The sequence below is a fragment of the Phoenix dactylifera genome, unplaced genomic scaffold (genome assembly GCF_009389715.1).
Source record: "Phoenix dactylifera cultivar Barhee BC4 unplaced genomic scaffold, palm_55x_up_171113_PBpolish2nd_filt_p 000546F, whole genome shotgun sequence".
NCBI classification, from domain to species: domain Eukaryota; kingdom Viridiplantae; phylum Streptophyta; class Magnoliopsida; order Arecales; family Arecaceae; genus Phoenix; species Phoenix dactylifera.
Genome location: NW_024067955.1, coordinates 206433 through 220916, shown reverse-complemented (window position 1 = coordinate 220916; position 14484 = coordinate 206433). Strand labels below are relative to the sequence as shown.

Sequence of the window (14484 nt, the reverse complement as noted above, 5' to 3'; positions counted from 1 at the left end):
AAAAAGGTATTTTGTAATTTGTATTTGATCCCTATAGGAAAAATTTATTACATAAAGGCCCTCAACTATATTTGTTTGGTCCTTTTACCCAAGTTTTATTACGGAACGGTGCTATGTAATTAGACATTGGTCCCTGAAACGAATTTTTATTGCATAAATGAACAAATTAGAGGCCAACCTTGGGAGGGCCCTATTGGGCCGAGTCTATGTGGGCCCATTGGGCCGTGTCTGATGTGGGCCCTATCGGGCCATGTTCATTATGGACCAACTCTGAGCCCTGTTGGGCCGTGCCCAGTAGTATTATTTCTGGATTTTTGCTTATCTCTGAAATTAACAAGAAATTAATTAAATTTAAACAGGTGAACCTGATCCGCATATCTGAAGTGGGGGTTAAGCGAGAAGAGGTAAGTAACTTGATGCTTCAAAATGCATTTTCTAAATTATTTGGTAAAATAATTATTAGTGGATTAAATTTTGAAATATGTTTTGTATTTAGTAAAATGGGTCTGGCATGTTAAATTTCATTTGAAAATTTTGTTATATGCTCTGAAATCCATAAATTATGACTGGGCAATTTATGAAATCTGTTTTTTATATATATGTATTCTCGGCATGGCTATGATCTGTTCTGTTCTGGCCCCGCTAATGGGGATTATAGGTTGGCCCTGTCGACTTGTATCTGTGAGAAACCGGTTTCGACATCGTACCACCGGTGATTAGAATAGTGGTATTTGGACACTGTACCACTGGTGATTAGAATAGTGGTATTTGGACACCGTACCACCGGTGCTGAATAATAGTGGTGTTTGGCACTTTGTGCAACCCATGCCACTGGGTTACGTGGCCATAGCCTATTATGTTGCGATTATGAAATCAGAGTTTTTGTAAAAATGATAATAAGTTTTGGAAACAGTAAAACGATGTTATTTATGATTTATTCCTAGTTATTATTTTGTATTTTGATCTGATATGCTCTGACCCCACTCTGGGGTATTTTGTTGCTTACTGGGCTAGTGTAGCTCATTATTCTATTTTCTGTTTTTTTCAGATCTAGAGACTTGATTGTACGGGATTCGGGGAGTGCGTTAGATTTCCGACGATTCCTTCAGTTTTTGGTCCTTTAGTTAGATTAGTTTGAACATTTGAATTATGTTGGCACGTGCTATTTTGGAATTTTGTAAGACTGCTTTTGAATGACTTTAATTATTTATGTTAATTTTAAGCATATGTGATTAATCCTTAAATAAGTTTTGAACATCTGTATTTGCTCCGATATGTTTCTATGCCTTGCACGCCTGTGCGGCCCGCCGTGCGGGCGTGCGGCGTCTGCTGCGCTCCGGGCTCGGGGCGCGACAAAATGGAAGGTTATTCTTCTTTGGTGTTTGTTTCTGCGCATCTCTCATAAGGCCTAGGAGTCCCTACTTTTATGTGGAGCGTCCACGCAGCTATCATCTTAAAGTGGGTCTCCCTGGTATCGTAAGCACCATATGGTTTTGCACGAGGCCAATTATATATCTTATCTTTATCTTGTGAGCTCTACGTATGCATCTTGGTAATTGGCCCATACGATGTAGACAAGCTAATTGATGTGGTGTATGCTCATATTGGTGAATGTGGTGTATGGTATGACTCCTAAAAAAACAGGCAAACAGTCGTGATCTTGTGCTCCTTGTTGCATACTTATTATTATACAACATGGAGGAGACCATTTAAAATATAGGCAAAAACCTGCTAACATGCCATGGAGTTAGTGGAAGCAATCACATGTTTGCTGATTTGCCCAATGTAGCCGATCTGCCTCACTTTTGGCATGGTCACCAGATTCTTCTATACTATCATAAAGCCAACATTCGGTCCTGTTCATTGGTGTCCAATGCAGCGAATAGAGCCAATAGAGGCACTCTCATTTTGCCACCTGCATTTTGCCTTAGTTTCTCTGAGACAGCCAATAGTGAGGCATTACGGTTGCATCTCTTAAACTACTTATTACAGGATTTTTTTTTTCATTGGGGGCACGAAAGGAGCATAGCTGCAACATTCTTATTTAATTATTTCATGCAAAATTGTTAATCATTAGTAATGGTTCAGTGCATAGGGCAGCATTTGCATTCACATATGAATTCTGGTTGGAGAAAAAAAAAAAGGCTTGTTAAATTAATAGTAGCAAAATAAGATCCGTATGGGCAACTCAAAGGTAGTATAAATAGTCAAGCATGATAAGGTTTTACCTGACTAAGATAAAGTTGGGGAATAGATTTGGCATAGCCATTGCGATAGTTGTCATGGAGAACTCATGGCAATGTTTGACATGTTAATACCTCAAGTAGAGTATTAATTTTCCGAAGGAAAGAAGATGAAAATTTCAATGCAAGAAGGTACTTATGCACATGCATGACAGATACAAGATTTATAACACACTAACTGAAAGTGCCATCAAATAATGGATATTATTACCGCCTAATTCGGACTGAGGTGGAAGTGCAACTTGGATAATCCTAAGATCGGCTGGAGGCGAGCTGAGCAGGCTGGTTGAGGCGTCGGGTCGAGCTGGCCGAAGCGAAGACAATGGCGCCCAAGGCAAAGGCCATTTCAGCTGAGGACAAGTCTAGGTCGGTAGAAGCCCGCGCCTTGGTCGTGCAGACCTAGGTAGAGGTGAAGGAGGCCCAGTTGTCCACGACTAGGAAGATCCTCAACCCTGCTGATCAAAGAGTGGCGGATCTTTCTGCGAAGCTAGCTCAGACCGAGCAGAGGGCTCGAGAGGCTGAATGTAGGCCATGAGGTTGTTAGAAGTATGCCCTAGAAGCCAACGTGGCTGACGTATATTTGTAATATGGGGTAAAAATTTGTAATTTGACACTTATTAATAAATAAGATTGGGCAATTTGTTTTTCATTCATGTCTGTATGTGTCCATGAATCGTCCAAGAAATTAATAGATGATGACACATATTCTCAAGGAGTTGAGAATTTGAGGCATGTGTCATTAGAAATTAATTTCTAAATACTCCTGATCGATGGATCCATCACGAGGGACGGTGATCGATCCGCTGAGATTAGTGCACAGATCACTTAGTCAGATGAACGAGTCTCGAGTCCACGGTGTAGAGACATTGGAGTGATTATGCAAGTACTGTTAGAGAACAAGGTACTGAGCGTGACCAAAGAAAGTAATCACATGGATGTCTATCCACTCATCAGTGACTACTTATGCTGCAGTTGTATAACTGGTCCTTTGACCTGCGATGCCTCAGCTATTCACTGTGAGTTTGCTGTAAGTTGACGAGCATGTAAACTTGGATCCTAGCCATTCGGATCCTTGTGGTACGGATTGGCTGCAGTAGGTTTATTTTGGAATAGGGTTGCATCTAGAAGGGATCTATTGATCTTGATAGATTAGGAGTGATCCTATGTGATTTATGAGACTGAGTTCGATAAATTTCTGGCCAGGTATTTTGGAAAAAGAGTTTTCCATATCTCGAACTAAAAGTTGAATAAATTAGACATATGACAGACGATGGAGTTTGACGAGTTATCCATAACCTCCCTAATGTCGGGATTCATGATAGAGGGACTATATTATATGCTAACTGCACCGAGAGATTTAGATATTTCATTCTACTGGGTTGCCACCACATACTGCTAGGTGTCACTAGTGAATTGTGAGACTCGAGGCCTTCACTTAGTGATCAGTGAACCCTAAGAGTAAAATTGAAATTATTTCAGTCCACTGAAAGGAGTTTCAGTGATATTGAGATGAAGATCTCAATATGTCTCACTACCAGTCAAAATAGAATCTACGGGATCACACACATAGAGAATTTAATTAGTCAGACTATCATAATTGTGATTTGGAATCACAATAGAAATCAATGATCAATATGATTGATGATTGAATTAACCCACTAAGTGTTAGTGAGTTAATGGAAGAAGAATTAAGTAGAATTGATTACAATTGGATTGCAATTGGGCTGATTTAATGAGCCAAATCAAATTGGGTTCGACCCAAATTGATTTGGATTCATGATTGTGCTGAGTTACGCCCCGTTCGATGCGACGTTCACAGCGGAATTCGAACGGAACGTCGTTCATTGTATGAACGTGCCTCGAATCGTTGAATTCAAAAAATTTTCTGGATCCAAATCCAGAAGATCTTTGAACTCATTAGGAAGGGGAGATTAGGATCTAAGGAGGGTTGATTAAGATTTATAAAACTGAAGCAAAATCAGAAGTTATTAGATTTGAAGATCTCATCTTCAAAAATTCTGCAGGTGTAGAACACCGCAGCCCGATGATCTATTCTAGGTTCCTGTTTGAGCCGCACAATTGTCCGGCCTCTACAGGTATTCACACGAGGATCTAATCATCTGAGAATGGGTATTACCGGAGTGCTAGCTCCTTGCAAAGATCTCTCATGACTATCATAAGTTGGAATAAGAATCTGCAACTTACCTCCTTGATGAAGAACCTTTCTTCTTCAACCTTGCTCGCGATGGAGGAAGAGGAAGGAGGAACCTTGCACGTGGATCTTCCTTGCCTTGCTACCATGGAAGAAGAGGAGGATGAAGACCCCCTGCTGCCGTGAAGAAGGAGGAAGAAAGAAGAAGAGGCGTGGAGAGGAAGAGGAGAGAATTGATTCATAATGTCTTCCTTGCTACCCTTTTATAGATTGGGTTTAGGGCATCTTCTAATCTTATTAGGAGTATGGGACTATAACTCACCCTTGGATTAATGCCAAGTGTCCAATCCTTGTGCTCATATATGCATGACATGTGTCCACTTAATCAATTGATTAATTTTCTAATCACATTAGAATTCCTAATCTCATTAGCAGAATTAATTGATTTGGGAGCATGCATCCTACGACGCCATGTGGACTTTAAAGTCCGCATAGTATGAACATGACTTAAGTCATATTCATCCTAGGACAACATGTGGTCTTTAAAATCCGCACAAACCTTGGTTTAATCAAATTGACCCATTCATGAACCCAAATCAATTTGGGTCGAACTCAATTTGATTTGCTCATTAAATCAGCCCAATTGCAATCCAATTGCAATCAATTCCACTTAATTCTTCTTCCATTAACTCACTAACACTTAGTGGGTTAATTCAATCACCAATCATATTGATAATTGACTTCAATTGAGATTCTAAATCAAAATTATAATAGTCTGACTTATTAAACCTCTATGTGTATGACCCCGTAGGTTCTATTCTGACTGGTAGTGAGATATATTGAGATCTCCATCTCAATATCACTGAAACTCCTTTCAATGGACTGAAACGATTTCAGTTCTACTCTCAGGGTTCACTGATCACCAAGTGAATGCCTTCGAGTCTCACAATCTACTAGTGACACCTAGCAGTATATGGTGACAACCTAGCAGAATGGAATGTCTGAACCTCTAGGTGCAGTTAACGTATGATACAGTCCCTCTATCATGGATCTCGACGTGATGGAGGTTATGGATATCTCGTCAAACCCCATCGTCCGTCATATGTCAAATTTATACGACTTCCAGTTCGAGATATGAAAAACTCTTTTTCCAAAATACCTGGCCAGGAATTTATCGAACTTAGTCTCATAAATCACATAGGATCACTCCTAATCTATCAAGGTCGATAGATCCCATCTAGATGTAATCCTATTCCAAAATGAACCTGCTGTAGCCAATCCGCACTACAAGGACCCGAATGGCTAGGGCCCAAGTTCACATGATCGTCAAACTACAGCAACCTCATAGTGAATAGCTAAGGTATCGCAAGTCAAAGGACCAGTCATACAACTACAGCATAAGTAGTCACTGACGAGTGGATAGACATCCATGTGACTACTATCTTTGGTCATGCTCAGTACTTTATTCTCTAATAAATACTTGCATAATCACTCCAGTGTCTCTACACCGTGGACTCGAGACTCGTTCATCTGACTAAATGATCTGTGCACTAATCTCAGCGGATCGATCACCGTCCCTCGTGATGGATCCATCAATCAAGAGCACTTAGAAATTAATTCCTAATGACACATGCCTCAAATTCTCAACTTCTTTGAGAATATGTGTCATCATCTATTAATTTCTTAGATGATTCATGGACACATACAAAACATGAATGAAAAACAAATTGCCCAATCTTATTTATTTATAAGAGTCAAATTACAAATTTGTGCCCCAGATTACAAATATGCGTCAGCCACGTTGGCTTATAGGGCATACTTCTAACAATCTCCCACTTGCACTAAAGCCAATCAGACATGTATTTTAGTACCAATTTTTCAAGATGGACTTTTAATTTCTTCTGACTCAGCTGCTTAGTGAATGGGTCCGCCACATTATCTGTGGAGTCTACTCTCTGCACCTCTACATATTTCTTTTCGAGGTAGTCACGAATTAGATGAAATCGCCGCTCTATGTGCTTGAACTTCTGGTGAGACCTCGGCTCCTTAGCTAGTGCTATGGCGCCGTTGTTGTCGCAGAAAAGGGTTATGGCATCTGATGACATGACTCCTAGCTTTTTGACAAACTTCTTGTACCAGAACGCTTCCTTCGCAGCATTCGATGCAGCAATGTACTCTGCTTCCATGGTAGAATCTGCAATAATCGGTTGCTTGGAACTCTTTCAATTTATCGATCCTCCATTGCATAAGAATACATATCCTGATACAGACTTTCTATCATCGGGATCAGTCATGAAGTCTGAATCAGTATATTCTTCTACCTTTAACTCTGTGCCTCCCCCAAAGACCAAAAATATATCCTTAGTCCTTCTCAAGTACTTAAGGATATTTTTCACAGCTATCCAGTGCTCCTCGTCTGGATTCGACTGATATCTGCTCGTGACACTCACAGCATGTGCTATATCAGGTCAAGTACATAGCATGGCATACATGAGGCTCCCTATTGCCGATGCATAAGGGATCCTACTCATGCGCTAAATCTCTTCAGATGTTTTGGGACACATCTTCTTGGAGAGATTTATCCCATGCCTTAGGGGTAACAATCCTCTTTTAGATTTTTTCATGCTGAACCTCGTCAACACTTTCTCTATGTACATTTTTTGTGATAGGCCAAGCATCCTTTTAGATCTATCTCTATTGACCTTAATCCCCAAAATATAAGATGCTTCACCTAGGTCTTTCATGGAGAACTACTTAGATAACCATAACTTAACCGATGTGAGCATGGAAATATCATTCCCAATCAGGAGTATATCATCCACGTACAATACGAGGAATACTGATCGGTTCTTTTAATTTTGAAAATAAACCACGCAATAGCACGTACCCTATAGGATAGTGATTACGGGTGTCGGTCCACAAGAATTGTAGAATAAGTTATTTTTCTTTTAAAAATAGATCAAGAAGAAGAATTTGCTAACTTAATTTAACTAAATTAAACTATGAGTGCGAATTAGAATTTATCAGAATAAATGGATCTAGGGTTTGGAGTCCACCACATAGCATTGTATCAGGGTTTGTGTTCTTTATTTTTTTATCTTTTGGAGGGGCATGCAATATTGGCTACAAGCCTTTTAAAATAAAAGCATAAATAGTGTTAGGAAGATCCATCTTCGGTGTAGCATGAAGTGTCTACCTAATTTTCTTTCAATTTTTGAAAATAAACCACGCAATAGCACGTACCCTGTAGGATAGTGATTACGGGTGTCGGTCCATAGGGATTGTAGAATAAGTTATTTTTCTTTTAAAAATAAATCAAGAAGAAGAATTTGCTAACTTAATTTAACTAAATTAAACTATGAGTGCGAATTAGAATTTATCAGAATAAATGGATCTAGGGTTTGGAGTCCACCACATAGCATTGCATCAGGGTTTGTGTTCTTTATTTTTTTATCTTTTGGAGGGGCATGCAATATTGGCTACAAGCCTTTTAAAATAAAAGCATAAATAGTGTTAGGAAGATCCATCTTCGGTGTAGCATGAAGTGTCTACCTAATTATGCTAACCTAGGGTGCAGTACACCTCATCTTCCTAGGCATGGATCATCTTAGACTACTTTAGCAAACATGAATAATAAATAGCATGCTCAAAGTTTAAACATAATAAAAGAATTTTTCATTGATAATAAGAATTTAAACAAGCTCCAAAATAATAAAGAAAATAAGAACTACAATGCCCTGTAACATTGCTAGGGCTTCATCCAGCCCTAGACTAGACGTTTAGCCGAGCATGGCTTCCGGATGACCTCCCATCTTCAAATGAAATTGATCAACTCCCATTATTTCCAAAATATCGAAACTATTCTCTTTCCCCCTCCTTTCTCTCTTTTTTTTTAATTTCTTTTTCCCTTCTCCCCTCTCAGCTCTCTTCTTCTTTTCAAAGAAACAGAGGGTCTCCCCTGTTTTTCTCCCCGAGCTCTCCTCCTTAAGCTCCCTGCCGATGGCTTCTTCATATAGACCCTCTCACCCGATGATGGATCCCTTGGGAGCGTGCTGGTGGGGATGCGAATCCGGAATACTCGGTGGGAGGAGCCGCGGGATCAACGTGATGGCGGGCTCCGGATGCATCGTGGAAGAAGAAGCGGAGGACAGATCGCGGACGGATGGCGAATGGCTGGATCTCGGGATGTTAGCATGATCCGTGGAGCGCTGAGTTGAACGCAGATGGCCGGATCAATGGAGCTGGCCGCTGGATCGACGGGATGTTGACGTGCAGACGGAATAAGGTGAGATGGCCGGATCAATGGAATGGAGCTGGACGAGCCGATCACGGACGGCTGGGCATACGATGATCGCGGAGAAGGCTGAATCACAGGGATTGATGGCGGAGGAGCTGGGAAGAGAGGCTGCACCGGCTGATGGCGGAGAAACAGGATGCTGGTCGCTGGTGTGCTCGTTGGATGCAGCTGGAATGGACTGATGCGGAAGAGCGGGATCTCAGCTGCGGATGAAGAGGCGGAGGAACGGGAGGTGGCTGCGCCGCGTGAAGGATTTTGTGGAGGATTTCTCAGGCGACGCCATCTCCTGAATCTCGGCCGTGATACACTGCGGGGAGTGGGGGAAGAAGATGAATAGTGTTTTTATCTTTTATATATTTATTTTTTTTTTGTAACACTATTCATATGAACGGTGTTTTCACGGGACACTGTTCATATGAACAGTGAATCCAATAATTCTTCCCAAAATTATTTTTATTTATTTTATTACATTTATTATTTTCTTTCTTCCCTTTTTTTTTGTTTTGTAATTATAAATTTTATATGAAGGCAGGTAAGGAATTGGTTGGGAATTGACTTTGGGTTTGAGGTGGGTCATGATCGTTGCTTTGCTTGAACTTATTCTCGAGCCCAATGTCATTTAAATTTAATTCTTGCTAAACTGCTTCAGACCGGACTCGACAAGACTAAAAATAAGACCATGACTTAATAAAAAAAAGGGTTAATCAAACCTTTTTCTTCATACAAGAATAATTATCTAATCAGGACCAAAATCTATTTAATCATAGCCTTAGCTTGATTACAACTCCATCAGGTTACTAAACCGGGTTAACACAATCTCCTCCTTATGTGTTTTCATGAAAGATCGCAACCAAGGAAGAGACAAGTTCATAGTCTGGTTTAAGAAAAGAATTATTTACTTCTTACCATATTTTAAATTTATTTTAATGATTATTCAATTTCATGGTAAAATGTGTATTTATCAGTTTAAGAATATTGATAAGTGCTATGGAAAGATAACTAAATTATAAATTATTAAGCACTTATCACACCCCCAAACCTATGTTTTGCTAGTCCTCGAGCAAAATAAAATTAGAAAAGAAGAAACTCTAACTCACTTTCGCAGGCATCGCGATTGCATTTACTATATGCAACAAGGCTTTAAACCCCTAGGTTACCCCAGTGGACGAGTTATAGTCTCGTGAGGATTTCTAGTGAAGACACCCACAAACTTCAATATTAAAATAAATCATTTATTGTAATGATTTTTTTTATTTTATTTTCTTATTTTATTTATTTTTTATTTATTATTTTTTTATCAATTGATCTATGAAGTAAAAATCAAATTCCAAATGCATACTAGCTAAGAATTTCAAAAACTCTTTTTTTTATTATTATTATTATTAAAATCTAATTCAAGATACATAAATGATAAGAATTTCAAAGCACACACGATTTTATTTACTAAGTCAGCCCAAATTCTAGGTTAGTATGCAATCTAAGTTGAAGTCATTAAGTTTCTGTTTAGAAAGTTATAAGACTTATTTATACTGGAGTGCTCGGTGAAATCTGGACCGTACACAAGCTAAGGGTTCGGATCTCCAAAATATTGCAAAGATTAGTAGTTTCCAAGGATTGGTCGAAGGGACCTACTCACTAATTCAAAATCATCTTATCTGCAGGATTTCGAGAGTTGTGGATGTTTACTTTAGTACCTCACGGGCTTTATCTGTAATATTCTAGTTTACTCGAATTTTACAACGACGGCTTTCACACTGTTGTCTTTTTCAAGGTCAATATAGCATTTTTTTTTAAAAAATTTTTTCAAGAAAGATATATAAATTGTGCACTTTTACTCTTGTGGTGATTTCTCCGGGTAACGAGCAATCAGTCGACAACTCTCACACCAGTTAGCATAAGGTGTCGGGCATCAAGACTCCCCTACGGACTTACGCTCGAAGTCCTCATCACAAGCCCACTTGATCTTTGACAATAGGTAGCCCTTTTCGATGTTCCTGACTAAATCCATTTTTATTGATGATTTTTTTTTTTTGGATTAGATAAGTATGATTCATCAGGGTCCAAGGTTGCTACTATACTATCAACATAATGTCGAGCCTAGACCTTAGAAGGGTCGGCCAGTGTGTAGTGAAATTCCAAAAAATTAATTAGCTTACAACTCCCTAAGAGAGACTTAATAAAAAGAACTTAAATTTGTATTACTTCCGACTAGTCATTGGGCTTTTTAGATTTTATATACCTTGTGTGTTTATCATTCTCGCATTAATGTATAAAAATTAGGTAAAATTTTTTTTTAATTATTTATGATTTTTTTTCATTATTTTTTTTAATTCATAAAAATGAAAATGAACACTTTTTTTTTGAATAAAAATCAAGATGAAGACTCCCAAACATAAACCTGACATTGTGAAGTGAAAACGAATGCAAGAGATGCAAATAAAACCAAAAATGCTTAAAAATACTTAAAAATACCTCCAAACCTAGACCTAACATTGTCCTCAATGTTAAAGAAATCTAAGAGAATTGGGTTGCCTCCCAACAAGCACTAAGTTTATTGTCTTCAGCCAGACACAGTGAGGTAGTTTTTGCATCTCCTTTTATGATTTCATCTATTTTGTCTATCATAAAACACTCAACTTTCCTCGCGAGTTGGTCGTCTGCATTGAACACATTTAATTTTACCTTCATGTTCCCAATGATATATTTATTACCCCCGTTCTACAATTTATGCACGCATTGGCTGTTGCTAAAAAGGGGCGCCCAAGGATCACGGGAATTTGTTTCTTAGGATTAGGCTCATGTTCCATATCAAGGACGATGAAATCTACTAAAAATAGAATTTGTCTACCTTGACAAGAACATCTTCAATTATCCCACGTGGTGTTTTTACAGATCGATCAGCCAATTGAACGGATACCGAGGTTGGTTTTAACTCACCTAACCCAAGTTTCTCATAAACTGAATAAGGTAAAAGGTTGACACTTGCCCCTAGATCTAAGAGTGCTCGATCAATGAAATTATTTTCTAACACACAGGAGATGGTGGGAGCAGCAGGATCTTTGAATTTCGGAGGGGTGTTGTGTTGGAGAATAGAACTTACTTACTCAGTTAGAAAGACCTTTCTGGGCACATGTGTCCTAGATTTTTGCTTTTGGGTGCACAGGTCTTTAAGAAATTTGGCATAGGAGGGAACTTGTCTAATAGCATCAAGAAGCGGAAGGTTGATCTTCACTTGTTTGAAAACCTCCATCATCTCCTCTAGTGAAGTTCCCTTTTTGCCAAAGGGAGAGGGTGAATTAAGAGCTTCAGGAAATGGGGCCTTTGGGATGTGAGTTTTGGCAGAAGGTGGACTAGCTGAAGAAGAAGAAGGTTTTAGAGTTTCATTTGACACATGTCTATCCTCTTCTTCATCTTCCTTATTGTTATCTTCCCCAATTTTATTGTCTACTACACGTCCACTCCTTAGGGTAGTCAAAGCATTGGCTTGTTCATGATGAATTGCATTTAATTGATTTTCTTGAGCCATATATTGTCCCCTAGGATTACTTAGTGGTTGGCTTGGAAGCTTTCCTTCCTCTCGCTTGTTCAGTGCATTAGCTAGTTGCCCCATTTGGGATTCTAGCTTGGCGATGGATTGCGTGTGAGAGTGCACCAATTGTGTAATGGTTTCCAAACCTTGAAGGGCGTTCAACACTTTCTCCTCAAAGGCTGTGTTTCTTTGGGGTGGAGGAGGAGTGTGTTGAAATTGAATCGAGGGACGGTAGGGATGAATATTTTGTGGGGTTTGAAAATTCTGAGAATTTTGAAAATTTTGGGAATAGGGTTGGGCTGTGTTCGAAGCTTGCTGCTTCCAAGAAAAATTTGGATGATTTTGCCATCCCGGATTATATGTATTGGAAAATGGGTCAGTACCCGGTCTAGGCTGTGTTTGAGCAGCATTGATGTGTTCTTGCACGAGTTCGGAAAATTAGGGCGCTGAAGGGTACTCATGAATAGGGTTGGATGGGCTAGAACAGATAGTACACACTTGTGCTTGGGAAGAGTTCATGTAATGCCCACCTATCATCAGTTGGTCAATCTTATGGGACAATGCATCTATCTTGCTAGACAGGTCCATAGAATGACTTATTTCACAAATGGTCCCTTTTCTTTGAGAACTTAGGGGTGCTTGACGAGAACAGGAAGCATGGTGGAGGGAGTTTTCATTTAGATTTTCAAATAATTGCCATGCTTCATGCTCATTTTGAAGCATGAATGTCCCCCCGCATGCAGCATCGATCATCTGACGGTTTCGTTCAGTCAATCCATCATAGAAACATTGCACTAGCTGCCACTTAGGTATTTGATGATGAGGGCATTTACGGATTAGGTCCCGAAATCTCTCCCAAGTTTCATGAAATTCTTCTCCCTCAGTTTGGGAGAAGCTTGTAATAGCACGTCTAAACTGGTTCGTTCTTCCTATAGAAAAGTATTTTTTAAGGAATTCTTGTTGCATTTGATCCCAAGAACGAATCGAGTTGGCTTCTAAAGAATTCAGCCATTGTTTGGCTCTATCTTTAAGAGAGAAGGGGAATAATCTAAGTTTCAGAGCATCATCAGTGAAGTTCTGAATCTTGACAGTGGTGCAAATCTCAAGAAATTCATCTAGGTGTTTATATAGGTCTTCATTGGTGAGCCCATAAAAAGATGGGAGCATTTGGATCACACTAGATTTTATTTCATATTGTACAGCTGCTACTTCAGGTAATCGAATGCAAGATGGGGAAGTGTAAATGGTGGGAGTAAAGTACTCCCTCAGGAGTTTGGGTTGTTCTTCAGCCATCTCAGGAGGTGGGGATGATCCTAATGTTTTGATCTTAGCTCGAATGTTCCTAAGGGTTCGTTCTATTTCAGGGTCAAAAGGTAATAGGTTTCGTACTCTAGAACGACTACCTGCATACACTAGTACTCGATCAATCAAGCATGCAATAAAAGAGAAAAGCATATCAAACCTAGTCTTTGTCCTAAAATCACTAGACAGCTCCTAACTGGTTTAAAAAGGGCACCTAAGCCTCCAATCCGGTCTAATGAACCGAGTTGACCAGGTAAGCTCCCAGGTAAGTAGAGGGGTCACGATGCGTTCGCAAAGGCCCCACTTAAAACCCACTTGCCTCGAACAGATGAACTGTCTCCTTTATAGGGACAAAGCTTGCCTAGACATCAACTAAGCCACAGAACAAAATTGGTGCAACTTTCGGTGATCTTCGTCCTATTGAGCTCGAATGTCCCTAGGGGCCAATGTCTAATTGATTTTAATTAAAGTGACACTATGTGAGATTGAGTTCACCTAAATTGGGCAAGAGTCCGGTGATGAAATCCAGCTCTTATCTTGTTGGGGTGATTGCCCTTACTAAGTGCAGATTAATTGGTGTATGTGTATCAGGCATGCATTCACACTTTTGCTGAAATTAAAATCAAACAATCACCACAAAATTTCAAGCTAATAATTAATTTAAATAAGAAAAGTTTAGAGGTTACCAAAGGAAATTTCTCCAGTAATTTAATTTTTTTTTAGGCAAACCTCTACAGCATTCCTTTTCCAGCAGTTCTCTTTTTGATCATCCCAGATTTTTCCTTCGATTCCTGATCAAATAAGATCAAAAGAAAATTAAAAAAAAATTAGTAGAAGAGAAAAAAGAGATAAGAAAAGTAACAATAATAGAAAATAATTTTTTTATTTTATTTTAGACATATATATATTTTTTTAAAGTTTTTTTTTAATTAATTAATTTTTTTAATGATAGGAAAAATAA

At 39.0% G+C, this 14484-nt stretch overlaps 1 non-coding gene across 1 annotated transcript; it reads left to right on the top strand.

Moving 5' to 3' along the window:
* The first annotated feature begins 13032 nt into the window (after nt 1-13032).
* LOC120106498 lies at nt 13033-13138 on the top strand. Its single transcript, XR_005508640.1, has one exon. It is a non-coding gene; the product is annotated as a small nucleolar RNA R71 (small nucleolar RNA).
* Nucleotides 13139-14484: the final 1346 nt, after the last annotated feature.